Source organism: Genypterus blacodes, unplaced genomic scaffold (assembly GCF_046128005.1).
Source record: "Genypterus blacodes isolate CSIRO-AG114 ecotype Tasmania unplaced genomic scaffold, CSIRO-AGI_Gbla_v1 ptg000055l_1, whole genome shotgun sequence".
In the NCBI taxonomy this organism is placed as follows: domain Eukaryota; kingdom Metazoa; phylum Chordata; class Actinopteri; order Ophidiiformes; family Ophidiidae; genus Genypterus; species Genypterus blacodes.
This window is the reverse complement of record NW_027466867.1, coordinates 3,464,989-3,485,774: the sequence shown is the minus strand read 5'-3', so window position 1 is coordinate 3,485,774 and position 20,786 is coordinate 3,464,989. Positions and strand designations below refer to the sequence as shown.

General features: G+C 43.1%; 1 long non-coding RNA gene across 2 annotated transcripts; it reads left to right on the top strand.

The window, feature by feature from the left end:
- Positions 1 to 51: 51 nt before the first annotated feature.
- LOC143002079 (uncharacterized) lies at positions 52 to 20,339 on the top strand. Of its 2 annotated transcripts, XR_012963750.1 has the most exons (4): positions 52 to 1,431; positions 2,091 to 2,232; positions 16,684 to 16,751; positions 17,075 to 20,339. It is a non-coding gene; the product is annotated as an uncharacterized LOC143002079 (long non-coding RNA). The 2 variants fall into 2 exon arrangements; XR_012963749.1 differs by having other exon boundaries at positions 16,684 to 20,339.
- The last annotated feature ends 447 nt before the right edge of the window (positions 20,340 to 20,786 follow it).

Here is a 20,786-nt window from a genome sequence, read left to right as displayed (position 1 = left end):
GTTTATCTTACATCATCGTTACATCATCAAACCACTTCCTTCCGCCGTGTTTCCGGTTTGGTGCCGTCGCACCGCTGACTTTTGAATAATTTTGTTATAGTTTGTCCTAGTTAGTAAATATGAGCCTATCTTTAGAAAGAGACAAAACCACTTCAAAATGAAACATGTCCCACCTGCACTCAATCAGTCATGGTTTAACCCGACTCAATAAAACTCACCTGGAAATCTCTGCTCTTGTTTACCCCAACATGACAACAGGAACAGGTAAGAACTAAACGCTCCGATCCCACAACCAGACGACAGCAACAGGTAAGAGCTTGTGAGCTTCTTGAGTCTTTGTTAACCGATTTTCCATATTTATTTATTGTATAAGACTTTTATTGTTATTTGTTATTATTTATGTCTTTCAATGCAAACCCAGTAGTTCCTTTGCTCTGTTGCATTCTGACTTCTGCTTCCATTGACAGTGTGCTTTGTAACATCCCACACACAACTGCTGAGCGTCTATTACTCACATCAAAAATTCTTCACATGGATGTGGGAAGGAGGTTCACGAGAGTTCAGCTCAGCTACAGAGAGGACAGCCAGACACGAAGCATCATTTTACAGAGCGTATTCGTGTGGACTCTGCACCGTCCCGTTCGACTCCTAAAACCACAGGACCTGCAGAAAATCAGTGAAAGCTCAGCTCCGCTTTCCCTTGACGTCAGAGCAGCAGGCACTGAACCCCACATTGATCAGTCTCTCCTCATCTCATTATTATCTACCCATGTCCCAAGAGTTTATGATACACTTGAACTTCTCACACCCATAGTTTTCTATTAAGTGCTCGCTGGTATGGACTTATTCTGGATGTCTTATTGTGTCCATATGGCACAGCAGGCTCAGTGTTTCAGGGAATAGACTGACCTAAGTCAAACATTTCTGTTACTCTGACCATAAAAATATTTCCAGAGATTTTGTAGCCTATGAATACCTTTTGGTTTATATTTGACAGGGAACATTATGTTTTATCACAGCTCACACACACACACACACACACACACACACACACACACACACACACACACACACACACACACACACACACACACACACACACACACACACACACACACACACACACACACACACACACTGGAGTTAGTTGTACTTTCTTACCTAGTATAGATCTTAGACTTTTAGTCACTGATTCAAGGTGGAAAGGAAACTCTCTCTCTTTTAACAGGTGAAGCTAAACTCTCTTCTTCCTCAAGTATCGCTGTTGCCTTTAGGAATTCCATTACCTTTGAATGAGGCTGTTATCTACCCTGCGTGTCCTTCTGCAGAGCGAGGGAGAGAGAGAGAAAGAGGGGCGATCGTACCACCCCAGGCAGCCAGATTTTCCACTGGTTTAATGAGAATCGCAGACAGAAGAGAGGAAACGTGCACGTGAGTATTTATAGAAACGAGAGGAATGCAAGCCCCCCTAATTGTGCTCAGTCTGTCCCCCCCCCCCCCCCCCCCCTCACACACACACACACACACCCTGATCAGCACTCCCCAGCTTTCTTACACCAAAAATATACCAGGGACAATGAATCAATGAAGTGCAGAAGAAGGAACTACATAAATATAAGAATAACAGCAACAAATCTGAGCCGTGACAAATAGGAGCCATGTTGTGTGTCTTGTCCCAGACAAAGTGCAACAAATGTTAAGTGTTTTGCATTGATTCCAATAGAACATATGAGAAAAGCCAAATGTGTCTTAAGTCTTGGAGAGAAATGATCCTAATTGTTTAAAGAGAACAAAATGGAACAGGAAGTGCAAGAACTTTAACAATTATAAGTCATCTCTTGATCTATTATGTATATTCCTTTTTTCATTATAAATTTGAATTATTTAACAATTTTAGATGTGATATAAATGTCAACGCGTAAATTAAATGGGAAGCAAACTTTCAGTTGATACGACAATGTTCCAGTTTACATCTATGGTGAATGGCAACGCAATCAAACATGTTTAGTTCAATCCAAAGCATGTATTTGCCTTGAAGCATGAGAGAATACAGCATAGATCTTTCCATATTTCCCTGTTTTTCCTCTCAGGAAGAAGTCCTTGCGATGTGATGGTCAGGTACCAACTGCCCATCCCCTGGACTGGAGAGGATTCTGGACATGCTGGTCATAAGGGGGGATTAGATCTGGACCTAAGACCAGTCCTTACTGCATCCTCATCCTCTTGATAGCTGTGAGTATAATAAACCTTTGAGCCAACTTCCTCTCCATACACAAACCTCTCTCTCTTGTACTTTAGGAAAATCTAAGAAGCAGCATGAGCGAATGTCCTTAATGAAAGGCTCACTCTTTCCTCGGTGCACTAAATCACTTGCAGCACGACGGTGTGTTTATGTCATGTTTGTCCCTTTGTTGTCACTAAAACACCGTCCCTTCACCGCTACCATCCTGTAAGGAAGGTGCATCAGGAAAAAAGCTTTCCACTTCAAAGAGAACTCCAAGTCTAAAGGAATACAAAATGAAATGGGGGACTTATCTTAAATACATTAAACTCTGCTTGATAATCAGTTGAATTAGGTTGGATAATACATCACAGGGGATGAGCAGCATGGAAAATGAGCGTAATCTAATCGAGCGCACAACACTCCCAAACACACCGAGAGCATGTGCTGTCAACGTTATGTCATTCTGCACGCAACCAGGCACTCACACATCTGAGAGTCCCAGACCCGGTGGTGTAAAAACACCCAAACACTGAGGAGCGGGCTGTTTGGATTGTTCCATAATGAGCTGGAATGATAGATGGAGCTGTGTTGAGGACGGCAGGATATTTCATATTGACCAATGGGGCAGAGATCTAAGAATGGAGTGTGATTATAGTGGTCTGGTTCCTCAGGGAAAAGTGTTCAGTCATGTCTTTATTTGTTCTGCAGGGGCCACATGGTGGTATTTATCCCTAAACAGACAGAGGAACAGGAAGGCTGTGCAGATTGGATCTTACTATTTACCAAACAGGCACTAATACACCTGTTTGTGTCCTTTATTCTTAGACTGACCCCTTGTTGTACTCTCGCCTTCCTGTTGTCTTGAAGTAATGTCTCGTTGTTTATTATTCGTAGGTAGGTGGACAGTTTATCCTCAAAGATTAAACGCAAGGAAAGAAACATTGTCTTATTAATTTCTGTCTATTATTGAGTGCATACTTTATCAAACCGTTGACTGGTCTTGTCTGGATTCTTTACTGACACTGGTACTTGAACTGGTACTTGAACACCACACCATGTTCAGTTAGTGTTCATTTGTCAGTTTTTCTGTACCTCAAGCTTTTCCTCTTGTAGTTGCAGCAGTTTGTTTGCATCCATGTCCTCCATTAGTATGACCAAGTGCTGGTTGAACCACAGTTGGATGAAGGTGGGCAGGTCCAAGTGAACCCGGAAAAGTGGATAAAATCAATTAAAAACAAACCCTTATATCCAGCTGAAAGTTGTTTAGGGCCACGTCCAACACTGTGAAGAGTGTTCCCTTGTAGAGGTGTTGTTTATACAAAGTAGTTAGTCTGGACTTCCAGGTTTAGCCTGCTGGGCTGAGGACAGGCTCTTGCAAAACCTCCTGCATAGATCACTACGTACTGTAAAATCCCATGTGGACTTCAGGTTTCTTCAGTTACTCCTGACCTTGGAAAGTCATCTTTCAGATATGCTGCTGCGCCAACATCTTGCAACCAGATCATTCTTTCTGTTTATATACACAACCCCATACCTTTTCTATGATTTTATACAGATATTGTTCACTTGTTTTGATCAAACAAAGACTTTCAGGACTCAAGATTTACTAATAAAATGCAAATTAGTGTTATTTTGTACATCTCTATCTTTTCCAAACTTCTGAATCCTGAAACGTTCATGTAAATCTGGCAGTATTGTGTGTGTGTGTGTGTGTGTGTGTGTGTGTGTGTGTGTGTGGGGGGGGGGGGGGGTGGGTGGATGAAATTACAGAGAGAAGTTACCAGAGCTGATAAGATGAGGATTGTTTTTGAAGTAATGTAGAGCAGAAATGAGGGCTGAGAGTCGGGCTATAAACAGAGTGACGTGACGAATGAGGCCTCTGTGCGCTCGCTATTGGTTCAGGTCTTTACGTCTCTGCTGCCTGACCTAAAAGCTTTTCTGTCTGCTCCCGTTGGATTCTGCTGTCACAAACCCGACACGTAACCAGGATTAACTGTTATAGTTAAGTTCTAACTGAACCTGGCATTCATTCGCTACTTAAAAATCTACAAAACCCTCTCACTAGACCAAACAAAACCTCTCTGCCAAGCCTGTAAACCACAAATGAGGCCTCATACAGAGGCGATGCAGAGGGAAATAAATCACTGCAATGAACACAAATGATGCAGAATAATTATACAAATCATTGCTTTCATTGCATTATTGCTTTATTGCCTCTTCAAAGGTGGCGTGACGTAAGTGGAGAAGAAGAATTTGAGCATCTTCCAACTTGGGTGTGAGCAGGAACGATCCCTGCCACATTATTCTTTTATTTATTTTATTATTTATGCACGGGAAAATGGCCCAAAATGGATTAGGGAATATATGAATGAGGTTTTTCTAACTGTTTACAGCATTATATAGAATATCTGACGTGCAACAGAACAGAAAACCAAAGCAGATCGGAGAAATGAGGCAGAGTTCTGAGTATTGAGTGTGTGATTGTGTGTGTTTGTGTGGTACTAACGCCCATAAAAATAATTTTCCAGGTTCATCAGAGATTAATATGTTTTTGTGTGTGAAATGAATCCATTAAACTTCTCTTTAATGACCTTGAGGCGGATATCTGAGCTTCTTTGGGACTTGTATCCTTCAGACTGGATGCGTTTCTATCAAACCTTTCACATAAAAAACACCACAAAATCAAAGTTTAACGCCAAAAAAAAGTGTTCTCTGGCAAAACAACAGTGCGGAGTGGAGAGATATTGATATTAGTGTTGTTATAATGTGTTTTCTCCCTTTGGATCCTTTCAGCTCTGTGTTTTATTCAGTGAGAAATCTGTTGGATGGGATCATTCCAGGTCAAGCGTGTTAAAGCGTAATAAGAGTTGCCTCGCTTTCCTCACTGAGACCCAGGGGTTTTGGGGCCCTGAGCATTTTTCTGGCCTCAGTTTACGGTCGAGATAGCAAAGTTAATTCTCCATTTATGTTTCATGGCTGCGTTCACATGTGCCACATACTTTGGCTTCACTCTTGTATGTTTTGAGGAGAAACACAAAGTCAAAGTTCCGCTGCATATGAACCAAAGGGCTGTAAACAGGTGCATAATGTCAAGACATGGATACGTTTGATTGAAGGAGTTTGAGCATGAAAGCGTCAGGTCATTACTCGTTCTTAGGGGAAGTGGAGCTGTGAGATTTGTACCTGTACAAGGAGCTGACTCCTGTTGTTGTTGTTGCTGCAATAGCACCTCCTACTGGTTGATAGGACTGCCTGCACGATGGGTGACAGGATGGAGGTGTAGCATTGTGATGAGGATTGAGAAGCGGCTATTCCAATGAGGATGATGGTGATTTTTGCAATTTAAGCCAAGATTTCAAGATGATAAATCATACATTTGGCAAATTATTCCTCCTATTTTTCATTGCAAAATTCTGTCCTACTGAGCATTGTTTGTTTTCTAGAAAGCTGAGCTTCAGAAAGGCAACTACACCAAATCGATCATGCTTTCTGCCACTTTAACCATCCATAGCTGTGTTAAGGTCGTGGAAAAAATGCTGTTTGGATGGATTTCTTCTGCTCAGCGCTGTCTTAATTAGGTTAATATTGGAATTTTACAGTTCACGTAAATGTTATGTCTGTGTTCAGCTGCCAAGAAGTCCTGAATTCTCTCCAAACTTTCCTCATGTCCAAGCCTGTGGGAAGTTAGAAAATAAAGAGTGAACATGATCTACGATGTATACAAAAGCTCTATACACAAAAGGTTTCAAAAAGGCAAAATTCTCCCCCCCCGATACCCAGACAATGAAAATAAGACTTTTCCTGCTCTGTGTTTAGAGGGAGAGAGTGTGTCTGCCATGTTACGTTATTCAACACATTTCCTCCTGATCTCACAGCTGTGCAGGTCATTAGCAAACAGTTGCACGGGAACCGTAGGCCTGACAAAACCTCAACTGCAGCTCCTGCCGTACATCCCAGGGTCACCACAGGCCCTGGGCTCGCTTCCTCCTGGAGGTCTGAGACACTAAATGAGACTCTCTCAAAGCGAAGAGCTACTGGTGATGACAGATGAGTGAGGCTGGACAGGATCATGGCTGCTGATTCCTGAGCCCAGCGCCCAACAGAAGGAAGCCGACAGCACGCAGCGCAAATACTTTAGAGCAGAAATCAGCACAGGGTCACGTGGAAATTTGAAGGGAGGGGTTTAACACTGAGCAGTACGCTGCAGACGTCTGCAGCTCCGTGACCGAGTCCTGAAAGTGCACGGAGATGGAAACCTGTTTACAGTAAATCAGCCTTCAGTCTTAGAATCTGCATTTTTAATAGATTTTTCCAATTCTCAAATTTCCCTGAAAAACCAGCAGTTTATATTCATTCATTTAATCATTTTTCTATTATATTGTATAGGATTTTCTGAGGTCATTTAGAAAGAATTGAATGAATTCTTTATTATCGTGGCTATAAACATACAGGTGCAGCTCAATAGAATATCGTTGAAAAGTTCATTTATTTCAGTAATTCAATACAAAAAGTGAAACTGTCATATATTATAGATTCAGTACACCCAAAGTGAAATATTTCAAGCCTTTATTTGTTTTAGAAAATGTTAATATTGTAACAAAGTTTAATCCTGAGCCTTTCTCTTGTCTCTCAGTCTGGTTCAGTCAGAGGCACAATCATGGGGAAGACGACCAGATAATTTATTGAGCTGCACCTGTACAGTAAGAATTTTGAACTTCCTTCACTTGACTTTTATACTTCCATCAGATCCTTCATCACTTCTGCCCCTCTGAGTCGTCACAGATTCCTCTGACTGTGCTGCACGCATTGTGCAACAAAACCTAAAGAGTATGAGGGTTACCAAAATATGACCATGGCCGCACGCTGATCCATCTGTTGCCATAATAAATGTCAGCCTGACACTACGTGATATGTCATCAGTGCTGTAAAAGTACCAAGCATGCTGACATGTACATAGAACAGAAAAGCTTAGTGTGACAACACTGGCTGATGGTGTAAATGACAGACAGGCTGTGATAATACTCAAGTGTTTCAAACAGCACTCAGTAGTTGTTGTAGTAGTACTTGCTGACATGTGTTGTATTGTACTGTGTATCGTCTTGAGTCGTAAAATGTTTGAGGCCAATGAGTGTTTAACCTTCTACTGTCCTTTTTTTTGCAATTATGCTTTTTATTGCCTATTTATTAGATGACTGACAGAGTGGATAGAGTCAGAAGACACTTTAATAGTTGTAAAAGAGATCAGAGCAGATCAGATGGCATTCCTATGAGAATAACAATTAATGTTAAGAAGAGGGATTCAAATGGGACCTCTGTTTGGTTGAATATTGTGGTTTTCTGTGTTTGGACTAGAATAGAATAAACTTAAACAATTTAATAATCATTTCTGCATCTTTTATTAAGTGTATCTTTCAGTTGGACCTAAACATTTCTCTTCTGTAACCAGGCACCTTTCAGTAAAGTAACTTCTACTCCTGACATGGTGGTGAATTCTTCAGTCTAACAGCCGAGCTCAACTCTGATCTGATTTAAACGGATTTCTTCGTAGTGAGCCATGACTCAGATTTTCCATCATCTACAGGAGGGTGGTCTTCAGGGTTGTGCAAAATCTGTTTGATTGGTGAGAAGGTTCCATGGATTCTTCCCAGATATCCTTGGATCTTTCAATGATTATTACAACAATATAAAGTCTGCAGGCAGCAGAACACAAACTGTCAACTGATCACAGGTGACACAGAATTCCTCCATGGTTTCCTGGACCACACAGCAAATCCTACTAGATAATTAAGTATATGTGATATTTAAACTAGTATTAACCCAGTTTAACTCAGTTTAAGCCTGTTTAAAGATGCAATGTATTACTATGACAACAAACAGTCTAAGCTCCTGCATGTTCACGATGGGCTTTCGCCGTCCGTTTACGATCAACCAATCAGAACTAATTATAACAGGGAGTCAAATAATAGGTCACAGTAAGTCATTGTACTGTGCCTGAGTCACGGTGCCCATGTGCTTCCTCTTCACTTGCTTTGCTCCTGTGCCATGTGAGGTCAGCAACCTTCTCCCAGATTAGCTTATTAGTTCTCCCAGGCTTCCTATTCCCCCTGCACCCTGATACGCTCACCTGTTTGAAGAAAATCAGATATTCAATACTCAATAACAGGCAAACAGACTTCTTGAGAGTGATTGTTAAAGTCATAATTCATGTTTTGTCGATCCTTTCGATGAGATGGAAAATGTTGTAAATCAGTTAAATTCTTGCGTTTGCAGATCAAACAGGCTCCCACGTAGCAGGTAAATAATCAGTGTCCATTTGGAGAATACAGGCCAGTAGGGTATGACCAGCAGGGACTGAGACTGGACTCTGAGCTCAGCTGTGAGGGGCCGCGACCCCCTTCAGTCTGGGGGAGGTGAACATGGAAGAAGGTCATTGCCGGGTGCCCTATCCTTTTCTCTGGCCCCTCTCTTCAGGGGCTCTTGTCCGGCCTCAGGGTAGGCAACTGTATCAACACGATCTGGGGCTCCGTGTGGTTTCATTCACCCGGACCTTTGCGACCTGTCGCCACAGCCGACTGTGCACATCGAGCAAACACAGGGAAAAACAGCAGACGTTGAATAACCCGTATCCTCAGGGGGGCGGCTCTTTGGAGTTGTGCTTCAGGCTTCAGATCTGGTTGGTTAGGATAAAAATAAAAAGGCACACTAACGATACAGTGGGCAGTCATTTACCAATACTTCAATATTTTGTGCTGCCACCAACAGACATCAGTTGTTTCTGTTTCTGCAAGGGTGAATTCCTTACGCACCAGGAACAATCACCAAGCGAGAGTTTGGGTCCTTGTCGCTACACTAGTGACTCCTATTGGTTGTTGACAGCACCTGCAGGGGGTTGGAGACAGTTAGGAGATTCAAGTTAGAGGTAGAAATTAGTAGTTTGAGTAGGATCTCCGGGCTGTGGAGAAGCTGCCGGCAACCACAGGCAAGGTGGCGGTAGCGTGTAGCGTGTAGCGTGTAGGTATCTGCACCTACTATAGGACCTCAGTGGAGTCCCAGTTCTCAGGAGATTGGGAACCCTGCTTTCCACATTCAGGCACGAGCTCAACATGTCTGCTGTATGTGTCGTTTCAGCTGCATCCTGCTAGACGTGCAAATCTGAATAAAATGCAGACTTTGTTTATCCAATCTACATGAGGATTCACAAAACACAGATGTCGGAGGTCCTCGTACTTATATTTGTATTTTCTTTGCTAATTTTATTTTCGGCATTTTAAATGTGAAAAACAAAGCAGAACTAACACACACACACACACACCACCTGTTCAGTTGTGTATGTGACAACTGCCAACATGTGTCCTGAGCGGCACGTGTTGCACATCACACACACCCACAGTATATCGACCTCAGTATTGGATAAGTCACTTTCCTCCTCAGATAAGAAGCTGTGTGTGACGCCAGTGCCTGTAAAAAACAGCATTCTTGTTGGTCATTGAAGAATGTGTCATATTAGGTCATTTACGATCATCGTGAGCAACACACACGGGACCGAGCGGGGTGTGTTTTCAACACCCCGTCCTCTCCCCAGTGAGGGAATGAGGTCATGTTGTTCAGGAACCCACCAATCTATCAGGACAATGGACCAAAGGCAACTTCCCAGGGTGCAGTGCTGAGTCACACCAATCAGAAAGGTGGGAATGAGCGCCGGCAATTTCTCTTTATTTCCTACCGAGTGAAAGGAGTAGACCCAACCATCTGATACCACCGAACCACTTCCTGAGGGGAAACCGACAAAGAACACGAACACCCAAAAGAGACCCAGACCCTCCCGACTATAACAATAATATCTGCAGCTAATTCTACGTTTCACCTTTGAAAGCTACAATGAAAAGTTGATTCCCATTAAAGGAGAGCAGCGCCAACATGAAAGTGCTCTGAGATTCCAGGATCAGGGGACAAGACACCAAGCATGAAGAGTGTTTGGCTTTGACAGACCTCTTGCACAGTGGTCTCCAACCAGGTCCTCTTCCAGCCCCAGTCCTGCCGGGTTTGCTGATGAAGTTTAGCCAATGAAGATCTGGAGGGGAACTCTGAAGAAGTGTGTGCTGCAGAGTGTGTTTGCTTTGGCATCAGGCTGACGTCCTCTGTCAGATGTGGACATTCATCAGGGAGGCGTGCCTTCATCCAAACCCCTAGCTATGACTGAGATGATTGACAGTTATTTCTTCCTTGAGGGCAGTTTGACCCCCGGCACATATTGAGCTTTGATTCCAATCTGTGTATTATCATAACACACACTGACGAGGGGCAGAAAGGTTTGCAATGTTGCAGAGGAGAGCTAAATGGAGTAACACACTACGACCCCCCCCCTTCCTCCCCCCCACCCACACCCACACCCACACACACACCATCTCCCCACCAGACTGCCGACTGTGGAATATGTCACTGACACTCCAGCTGGGTCTAATTTTGCTGCTTTTTTCCCTCCTTTTTAAATTGTATTACTATTTTTAATCATAACTGTTTCCTCTTGCGGTTATGTTAATATCTGGAAATGCACTCAGATCACTCAGGAGTGTTTGCGTGGTCTGTGATGAAGGGTGCCTGGCGAACCCGAGGTCTGACCTCGGCGTGGGCAGGCGGAGACGGCAGCAGTGGCAAGACTTTCCAGGAATATCTCAAATAAATCAGGTGTGATAGCTGAATGGAAAAATGCTCCATTTTCCATGTTCTCCTTCCAAAACATTCCTCCTACCGGGAAATCCAATGTTTTACACCTTTTGTCACAGAATGATGCTGATGGTGTTGTGAACAAAAGATTTTTGCATGCAAGTGTAAACAATCATCTTTTTTCCATGGGTTTGTTTGTTGTATTTTCCCAGGCAACAACAGAAATCCTCCATTAGCGCACCTCTGTCAGGCTATCAGCCCTTCCCCCTGCCTCTCATCCTCCCTCCCCTTTTCCAATACGTTCCCAACAACACTCGCTTTGAGTAATTGTAGTGGTCAACATAGCAGGCCAGAGATCCAAACAGGAAAAAAGTGCCGAAATTATTCCGATCAATTGAGATTGGATGATGGAAAACAAAGTGAGAGGAAGACATAAAAGGAGGTCAGAACGTGCGCTCAACCTCACAGAAGAGCTTGTTTTGACTGCAGGGATAAAAACGGACGTCTGAAAACACGCTCAAGCGTGAGACACCACTCATCTTGATTCCATCACATCCCACGTTTAATCGCTGCAAATTATTTTTAACTCCAGCAGGACTTTGAATTAGTTTCCTCTGCACCAGCACCACAAAAGAAGAATTTAAGTCTTAGGCACCGCATTGGTTCAGGATGATGCAATATTGTTTTTCTCATTGAAAGTGAAACAAGCTTTCACTGTTTCATCAATCTGTGCAAAGAATTTGTATCATGTACTTTTGTTTGTCATTGAGTCCTGGATGATGTAATGATGCCTTCCCACCAACAGGCAGCCACCCCACAGTCACTGACAAGGAAGGGGGCCTGGGATTATGATCACGGCCCCTCTGCTCTTATTAATGTTGGTAATCTTATTTCTACCTTGGAGACTGGAGACATTCAAATTCAAAACATTAATTGGAACATATGGGAATGGAATGAAAGATTTGTTATTGTATCAGTAACTCTTTAAGGTCTCCACAGATCCTGCTGGACTAACCACCATAGAGCAAAGCAAGTTGTTTCCATCATGTAAATGTTAAATGCTGGTGTGTGTATCAGCTGTGTTTAGGGTTGTGACTTCACCAGCTCGGTTGATGTCACTGAGTAACCAATCAGCACAGCTGGTACAGATTAGCTGCTGATCTGTGCATGCTGAAGATGCAACCAAACAACCAAAGCCAAGGAGGAAAGTAAGACACAACTAACTCATGAAACGTGCTACATTAAAAAAGTAAACTGGTTGGCTTGATGCTCAGTCAGTGGTTGGTTGTGGGTTAGAGGGTGAGTTGTTAAAAATACTTTAGTGCTTAGACAAATTGACCATATTTATACAACATTTAGCTTGTTTCTGTTTCTGTCTTTCTTTATCTTAGTGTGTGTAATGGTTTGCGTGCAGACGTCCTCACAGCACGGTCATGCAGAGGTCTCTGTATCCACACTGAGCTGCTGCCGTGTCATCGGCCTGTCATAACATTCAGATGCTTGGATTGAGGAACACGTAAATGTGATTTTTGGAGGACACTTCCCTGCCAGTGGTATCTTTATGGCAAATGAGTATGGATCTTCTTGTGAGGCATTAGGGAAAGGGAGGCGGTTAGAGGATTTTCCTTTCCTAGTTCTCCTTCCTGCCTCAGTGTACTTGAGTGCTCATGACTTTGCTGAGAGGTAAATGGCTCGTAGCATTTCTGAGGCTGGGTTGTTGGGTTGCCATAGGTACAGTGTTGAGAGCGAAGGCCCCTGGGCCGGATGAAGCCAGGAGGACTTTGTTCAACCCCAATCGTGTCAGTAGCATCCTGGTTTCAGCAGCACAGTACCACAACAAGAGCTTTCCAACAAATGATCCCTAAATGATCCATATTTATACTTGGTGTCGACATGTTGGTTAGAGGGTTGGTAACCTGATCTTAGGGACCTGGTGATCTAGTGATGGTTGCATTCTGTCATGCATGTAAAGTAAAAGATCTAATGTAAAAACAATAGGAAGCTTGATATCAGAAGGCTGAATCCTGTTGACACATGCGGCCCTGTGGATTAAATCAGAATGGCTTAATTGAAGCCACATTCCAAAGGGTGAGGCTCAAATTCCAGAGCTGCTCCTGAATACATTTTCACTGGACACCACACACATCCACTCACGCATGCATCCACAAAAACACACCTACAGGCAAAGGTACATGTTGACTCATAAGAATCTATGTTCTTCACTTCAATTAAAATAACAATAGAATCTTAAAAAATCACAACTGTAAAATTCTGAGCCTCTGAGCAAAGAATGTTTCTAAGTTTCTCTGAAGATGTGCTTAGAACATTTCAGTCAAATGTGTGGTTGTGATTCACAGTGTTTACACACACTTTCCCTGCAGAGTGGCTTTGGCCACCCAGCCATAACAGTCCATGAAAACGCCTGGTCAACACTTCAAAGACTTTTTCTAGATTATTCCAGTCAGGAGCATGAAATAACACTGTGACAAACACAACTTGCATGGCAGCAATGTCCCTCATCCGTTCTCTTTCTGTTCTCAATCAGTTTGCTTATAAATGTCCCAAATTAAAGCCGGCCGCTCCTTGGAATGTGGCTTCATGGTTGCACTGGAGCTCAACACAAACAGGTCAACACTTAGCACCATGACCAGACATTCCTGTGTTCAATAACTTTCAGCTTTCGGTTCCAGTGTGTATGTTTGGTTACATGACTTGTCTTTGTGATTTAATAACTGGTTAAAGGTTTAATCACTATCCGCCATCACGCGTCAATCACTTTATCACACACCTCACTGAGTTTTCGGCTTTTCACAGAAATTACCAATTTGGTCCATGGTTACACTGACATTTTGTGAGAATTTGAGTAATAAATGACCAAATGAAATGAGAGCTGCACTGGAGTTATTTTGCATGCATTTATAATTTATCCTTGCTGTTCGGGATTTATGGACCCAAAGTGATATTTAGACCACTAATGGCTGCAGAAAATGTCCAGACATGAGGACAACAGGTTGAAGTTAAACCCAATGGTGTATAAGGTGTAGGGTGGGAAAACACAAGGTCTTAGATTGTTTTTTAAAAAGCCCTTATCTTGGAGGTTAACATTTCCCCCATCTTGCAGCAATGTATCCTAATGTCATCTAGATGATGTGTTTGAAATGCTAGAGCTCTAGCTCTTTCCTTTGCCAAGTTAAGAGCAGCTATGTCTTTGTATCCACTTGGTTGATCTCACTGATCAGTCTCACTCTGGCCTCACTTCATCTTGGTCGTGGCAGTGGCTCAGTCCATTGAGGACGCGGCGTGTCTTGGGAATCAGTGCATCGCGGTGCCGGTTCAACTCCAGGGCACGTCTTCAAGCGTCAGTCCCTCACGGGATGTAACTCCCTTCACGGGGAGTTGCAGCAACTGCTCCACATGGAGCAGTTGACAGTTTGCGAGCCAATGCCCAGGCACCTGTACCCCCTCCAAGTGCGTGTGCGTTCACGGAGGGGGCGCACATGCACTAGAGGGGGTACATTTTGATTAAAAATCATAACAAGAGTCCTGCTGTTTGTGGCGTTCTGTATCATAACTCTTTTACTACACTGCTCTGAGAACAACATGCTTCAGCCGGTTTTGAACCGGGGCAGCGGGACCATCACCATGATAGTCAACAGCATTGCACTAACCATGTGCGCCACAGATCTGTTTACAAACACATGCACTCTGTGGGCTTTTCTCTCTTTGATTTGGAGCTGCACTTTGAAAAGAAACTGTGAGCAGAGACAGGGTTTGAACTCATAACCTTGTGGTCATGCGGCTGATGCTTAAGTCATCGAGCTACAGAGCAGCTTGTTGGTATAGATTTCCTTTGTTGAGGCCATTCACACATCAAGTGGAAAGTCGCTACCTGTAGGCAAACGAGCATGAGGACCAAAGTAAAGACAAACGAAATTCATTCCTCCTTAGCTCAGAGAGTAAAGCTGGTAGTTGGTGATCACAAGGTTGTGAGTTCAAGGCCCAACCTTCAAACATCAAATAAACACAATGTCACACTTCTTCACACATGCACAGTTTTCATAGAGCGAGGACCAAAAGCCAAGTGGACCTGAGAGTAGAGACTTGAAGATGTTTGGCCTCTCATCTGAAGGGTTTGGTCCAGGAGGATGAAAGAGAACACTAGAATTTCATAGACAGCATCAGGATACATTGCTGTACATTTAACTTCTCTCACAAGAGTAGCTTTTGTCTTGGAGGAGTGTCTCAGCCTGCTGTGTGTTTGAAGCTGTGCTGCAGTGTTGTTTTTATTTCCCATATGACAGTAAAAATGTGAAATATTCTAAGATTATTATAATTATAACTGCTAATATACAAGCGTGAGCATGTGGACCACAATGTTCAACAGGGAACTTTTCCACTCAGGGCATTTTACGAAAGGGATTGTTTTATGATTCTTTTATCATTGAGATCTACACACATATCCTGCACAACACAATACAGTCACATCTAGATAATGGGAGTAGCTTTACACCTGGGTTGTTGCTCTTTGTAGTTGGTTCACACTGATCTAATTTGTGTTGTTATGATATCAGTGCAGCACTTCCAATGATATACTGCAGTGTTTCCTTGCTCATGCCTCCTTGACCCTCAAAACACAAATAAGGGGTTTTGGAAAGGTCCAGGTCTTGCAAGGATTGAGATGATGTCCAAATATAATGAACTCTGAATATATATATGCCCATATTAAGTGTGAATACTAAAATATCAGTACATGCCGGTGTAGGATGAACATGTGTATGCAGTGTGTACATTGTAATTCTAAACTCAAGGTGAGAAGATGAGCAAAACAACATGTTCCACCACCACAGGGTCTGGAGCAAAGAAGTGAGAGAATCCAAAAACAAATTTAAATTAAAAACTGCCTTCATTCAAAACAAGACAGTCAGGGGAGACAGAAACATTTTTGTGGGTAAAGTAGCCGTCTGTTCCCATGTGTTGAACCGGAGAATAAAATTCAATTACCGAGTTCACTGCTGTCAGTGAGAGCACATGTAAACAGACGGAGGAATGCGAGTCGGGGGCCAGGTTAGCCGGGTTAAACATTTCTGTGACTCACACACAGTTGCGTGGCCTTCCAGCCCCCTGATCACTTCACTCATTAATGTGTGGCATGGAGGCAAACACATGGCAGCAACGCGCCTTGGCTTCCACACACGAGTTTATGAAAGCAGAAGAAACCAGACACGCAAACGGATACAGGCGAGCTCACTGGCCCGGCCCGTAGAAACGCTGCATGCCTCTCTCTCCCCTTCTGTGTGTGGCGGCTGGATCTTAATGTTTCAACATGGATCTGCCCGTGCTGCTGTGGCCTTAAAGGACAAGCTACACATACGACTTTTTGATTTCAATCCCAAGCAAACAATTTATCCATAATCTAGTGGATTATTATCATATCAGAGAATAAAGAGATTCTTGAAGATAGTTTAGTTTACAAGTTTATTTTTCCCATGAGGCATTAATCAGCACTAAACAAATGATTGATCTTGAGGTAGGTAAAAGAAAAGAGAATAGTTAATGGGCCCGCAAACTGAGCAATGACTTTCAAAGTTAAAGTGTTGATTTATGCTGTTGAGCTTCATCAATTCAATGAAAACAGTAATGTGACTTGACGGTGCTTAAAACATTGCTTATTTGTCTTATAAGTCCATGCATTTCAGTATTTAATTAACGCTCTCTCTCTCTCTCTCCTTCCCTCTCCCTCTCTCCCTCTCTCCCTCTCTTTGAAAACGTCCGCCGAACACATCCGCCCATACCAGACGAGTGCATCACCCCTGTTCGGAAAGAATGAACACATTGCTTCCTAATGCGTTCCCAATGGGTGCAGGTATTTGTGAGGGAGTCAGTGATCTGCAGTATAATCGCTTCCCTAAACTAGGCCATGATGCTCTGTGGACCAATCTGCTCTGTGTGTGACATCTGCATGTTATACAGGACACACATCACAGCCGTTTTGTAAACCGTTGGCCTGCGACCAGCGATCCAAAAGAGAAAACAAACTCAATGAAAGCCTTTCCCATTTCTCTTGTAACAGAATCAGACTTCCTAACATTTTTCCTGGAATTTAATGCCCTTTCCTTCCTGACAGGCTCATCCGACGTAGTGGCCTCTATCGCAATACGCTCCGCACTCTGTTTGTTCTTTTTACAGCCAGTGACCTGACTCAGTGGTCCCTCTGATTAGAGCCCAGCTGAGATCAGACAGCCAGCTTCAGCAGGAAGACATCAGGACCACTCTACAGCCCCTCACAACATCCTCTTTAATTATTTTTCTAAGTGTAAGTGGACAAGCGAGTGGAAACTATGCAGAATCCAGTGTCCCCTCACCGCAGTGTAAACACCTTTACTGCTCAGCTCTGGTGCTGGGGCCGTCCAGGTGCACCCTTCTGTCGTTGTTTCCATTTTGTCATTCACTGATCTTGTGTCTTTGAAGGGACGGTAATGAACTATCACCTAGAAAACTCAACCACTTCCCTGTCCTGCGTCCGTGTTTCATTCATGCATTCCTAACAGACAAGTCAACAGACAGGCAAAGCCAACAGCCTAGAAAGCATGCATGCATATAGATGCTGCAAAATCATCTTAATTTATTATTTTAACAATAGAAAATCTATTTAATCAACACCAAAACCAAAAAAAGACAACGGAACTGAGCTGTTAGGTGCAGATTTATAGAAGAAACACTTTATCTTTGTCAGATATCTCAACTTTCCAACAGATATACAAAAAAACTGGACTGCAAACACAAACCCTTCAGTGAGGGCATTAAGCTTCTATCAATTGTGAACAAATGAGGTTCGAAAAGATCTGACATCTTCAAATGAGAGACGACAGGGAGTTTTCAAAGCCGGCAATGTAAATGTCGAGTCAGCGCTTTTGGCCGACTGCCCTGTCTGTCACAGCCTTTTGAGACATGGCGTTGTCATTATCTCGCTGTATGAAAAACGACACCTCCAGCCTCCTTTTCTCCCAGACACTTTGCTCTTTACATCATTGTGAGTGTGTGGCCTATCTATCACCCTGTGTCGGTCTTTTTCCTTCTGCCACTCCCTTTCTCACGCTCCCTCTCTCTGTCCCTCACTCCCCTCACCTCAGCATCTTCACCACACACTCTGTCCCCGGTCAAGCCTCTCATTATATTTACCCACCAGTATGTGGACCGGCTCCACTTCATGCGAATAGAAAACCACAAGTTTTCTGTTCTGCCTGGACAGCGCCCAGGCTGGAGAGTTGTTGCTGCTCTGTTCTCGGACAAACCGGACACACACAGAGGGAAAAGGGATAGGAAGAGCGGGGGAGAGAGAGAGAGAGATGATTGCTTCTTTGAATCCAAAATCACAAACAAATTTTCATTGACTCAGTCCTGGTCTATCCCATTAACAGAGGCATGCAAACAGACGACAGATAGAAAGAGCACAGAGAGGTTAAGGGAGAAGACCAACATGAAAACATTTGCTTCCTGCTCTATTGTCCTCTCCTATCAGCTTGTTTAGGATTCTGGCATCTTTCCATCCCATCACACCATGAGCTCCTGTGGAACGCTGCACACAAGCATGGATCCAAACACAGTAGTGACCTGAGATGTGCATTATCCTAGCTGACTGCATTCAAATCACGAACCGAGGCAAAACTGCGGTCACCCAGACAAACAGCAGGACAGACTTCATCAATCTTAACCACAGGTACCTGGTTGAAATGGTGTTGGTGATCAAAATACTTTGTATGGCACACATTCAGAAACATTAAGTCTGTGGTTTGGCTAGAAATAGGCAAGTTGTTTTGATACAACCTTCTTCGACAGGAATGTAACTGTTATTCCTGCACAGCAAAGAGATTAATCTGTTTTTGTTTGCAATATCTTTGGTTTACGGAACATAAAAGTCAACCGACCACAATCGGTCTCTCACTCTTCCATGAGGCAATATTTCGGACAAACCGTACCCAAGGTGTCACACGTGATCAGGAGGTAGTGATGTTTTAAAGCAGAGGAAAGTTGGGGTTCTATTTGACCAAACCACGGCTACAGGATTTACAGCATCTGACTGGGGACGGAGAAAAGCTTACAGGGTGGATTCTTCACCAACAACATCTCCACTGGTCCAAGATCACATCACTTTAACATCAAATTCAATGGAAAACGTTGAGAAGAACCTTGCAAAGCGGATACAATCAAGCAAACTAAGACCTATAACAGATCGTGGGACCAAGCAAGCAAACTAGAGCTACTAGGAGATCTACAGAAGAACACAAGAACCTCAGCCATTTCTCACCAAAGCGTCTACACGACCACCTGCACGTTCTATGGGCTTGTCTTAAACGGCGAGAGATTTTCTTAGTATCCCAAGAGATCAATCTACCCCTGCCAGCTTTTGCAGACTGTAACTACAACCAGAATCCATTTCATTATTCTGTTGTTCAGCCTTTTATTTGTCTGGGTGACTTTATCAACAAGGTATTTGCTCTGGCCCCTGCCAAGAAATACATAACAATGAATACAGGGGGGGGGGGGGGGGGGGGGGGGGGAGGAGGAAGCTCAAACAGCTCTTTAAAAGAATAAAATGGTTGTATTGATTTCCCAAAGAATACATCAAGTGGAATAGGCAAGCATAACTCACACTTTAAGGAGTTTCAGGTTGATATAAAATGGGATATGTTTTTCCATGTCATGTCTCATTTGCTTGTTCAACAATCAAAATCAAACCTAATTGGCCCCAAATAATTGAGTCCAGCCCCGAGAGAGAGGGGGGGGAGAGAGAGAGAGAGAGCTGCACTGATTCATAACAGTAAAACATATATAATTATCGGATGACTGCTGTTAAGTTTGAACAGAAGGTGAGGATTGGATTCAAATGCACCCTCGCAAAGTGTTCTTGTGTCTGCAGCCTAACGAGAAACACAACCTGAGAAGCTTTGTGTAATGAGATGAATGCTACTTTCTTGCCGGCAGGGTTCTGGGTAAGAATGATTCTTTAGTTGCTAGTTCAAAGTTGTACCCTTGTTAGAACTCTCCAACATTACATTAGTTCTCCTCTGCTGTTGCCTTTGCAGTTGGAGATTAGACGAGACAAGAAGTGGATCCCTCTCAAAGTGAAGTAACTGAATTAACTGAACTCTAATCAGAAAGAAAGTGTGTTCTGCTGTCGATGACTTTGCTCATGAGTCCATATGGGATCACTTCAACAGGCTGCTGAATTTATACTCGCTTGTTTTAACGATGTAACCATTAAAAGTGACAGCAAAGCAAAAAATGTAAAGAAATGGATTATGAGATTGTGTTGTGTGCCGACTGACTGGTTAATGTTTCTTATTAAAGCCTTCACACTCAGACTGCTTTAATGTGTTCTTCAGACACGCAGTCATACCCTGCTTTTTTTCCCTAAAGGTTAATAATCTCATTAAATTGGATACTGGTTGAGAATACGGTGTAATATGAATACAAAAATGTGCAAACAAAGGCTGTGTAATGTGTGGATAATGTGCTGGGAGTGATTGAGTGACTGGGAAAATATCATGGAAAATATTAGCAAATCGGAAAATGTTACAGGTAGTTTGGACAACAACAGAGATTTTAACAATATAATGCTTGTGATGACAAATCTACCAGAACAACATGAAATCTCACCCCACTCGCTCTCTCTCTCTCGCTCATTCAGACACACATACGGCGGCGGTACACAGTTTCGCTAATGAGTTGGGTTTGGCTGCAGTTAAGTTAGAGGCATGAGCGCATGGTGGGACTTCACCCCAGTGCAGTGCAGCCTGGGAGAGTGGACCCAGTGCACCTAATGCTGGGATTGAACCGACCACAGGTGCACTCGGGATGACCAGAGAGGGGAACTTAGGGTGAACTTGGATGGACTAGA